The 1,479-nt window shown below is 37.6% G+C and overlaps 1 protein-coding gene across 2 annotated transcripts in view; it reads left to right on the top strand.

Annotated features, from left to right (window-relative positions):
* The window catches only part of LOC114023076 (olfactory receptor 8D4), a 103,603-nt gene that overhangs the window by 82,972 nt on the left and 19,152 nt on the right, over nt 1-1,479 (top strand). The window lies entirely within an intron of this gene.

Raw genomic sequence — 1,479 nt, 5'->3', positions numbered from 1 at the left:
TTCTATTACATTCATATACCACAACTTGTTCAGGCATTCCCCAATTGATGGGCATCCCCTCCATTTCCAATCTTTGCCACCACAAAAAGAGCTGCTACAAATATTTTTGTACATGTGGGTCCTTTTCCCATTTTTTTAATTTTAATTTTTTATTTTTTTTTCCTTTTCCCATTTTTATGATCTCTTTGGGATACAGACTCAGAGGTGACATCGCTGGGTCAAAGGGTATGCACAGTTTTATAGCTTTTTGGGCTTAGAAACTCATTACTTCTTGAAGTAGCATGTTACACTATGGGTTAGTTCTAAGTGCTGGGGAGTTTTTCCTTACATTGAACTCTACCTCTGTGGAACTTTTATCCACTGTTTCTGTTTCTGCTCTTTGGGCTTAACCAGAACAGGACAAATTCCTTTGCAGAAGACAAGTAGATAGAAACTGGGACCCACGCTCCAAGAGTCTTCTGAATATCTGTGATTCCTTCAACTAAATCAGTTTTGATTTTTTAGGTGAATGTTTTGTTGTTTCTGTTTATATCATTACCACTTGATAATTTCTTCAGCCCCTCAGTATAATCTTCTGGGCCTTCGCGACAAAGGACAGGAAAGTGAAACAACACACTGGCCATGTCTGAAATAGTATGTCTCCTTCTGCACCTATCTACACTGTCTCTTTGCAAAAAGGAAAGAGACATGCTCCATTGGTAGTTCTCAGAAGTCCCGATCCATCAGTTATTGATCAGGTTTTGATATTTTTCAGTGTGGTTTTCCTGTATATTTTGTATTTATCATATAAATTGTCCTCTTGGTTCTGCTTACTTTTATTTAGTTTAAGTTCATGTAAATCTTCACAAGTGTTTTCTAATTCTTCATGTTTGTCACATCTAACAGTGCAATAATATTCCATCTTGTGGTTGTTGAGTCATGTCTGATTCTGCATGACCTTGTGGACCACACTGTTCATGGGGTTTTCTTGGCAAAAATACCGAAGTGGTTTGCCATTTCCTTCTCCAGTGGATAGAAGTTAAGTGACTTGCCCAGGATCACACAGCTATTAAATGTCCAAGGTTGGGTTTGAACTCAGGTCTTCCTGACTCTAGGTCCAGTGCTCTATCCATCTCTATCCAGTGTTCTCAGCCATCTAGCTGCCTCCAAAATTCTATTACATTTTGCAATAGATGGATAAACAGTGTTTCTATTTTTGGTAATACAAAGAGTGCTGCTGTACTGTATGTACACATACATAAATACACATACAAATACACAAGGCTCATTGTGGGGTTAGAAATAGTTATAAAAGCCTGAATAGTTTCTCTTATGGGTCGTTGTCTTGGACAAACACTATATGATACAGACTATCATTGAATAAAAGAATCTGAGAATTGAAAGGAATCTCAGAGGCTAATATCTATTTGACTACATGGCCTGCAAGGCATATGTATGTATGTATTTGCCAACCTCTTCATTAGAAAATCAACATCTCAG

The sequence above is a fragment of the Vombatus ursinus genome, unplaced genomic scaffold (assembly GCF_900497805.2).
Source record: "Vombatus ursinus unplaced genomic scaffold, bare-nosed wombat genome assembly UNPS02014816.1, whole genome shotgun sequence".
NCBI lineage: Eukaryota > Metazoa > Chordata > Mammalia > Diprotodontia > Vombatidae > Vombatus > Vombatus ursinus.
Note: the sequence above shows the minus strand (reverse complement) of the source record. Positions and strands in the feature narration are given on the sequence as shown.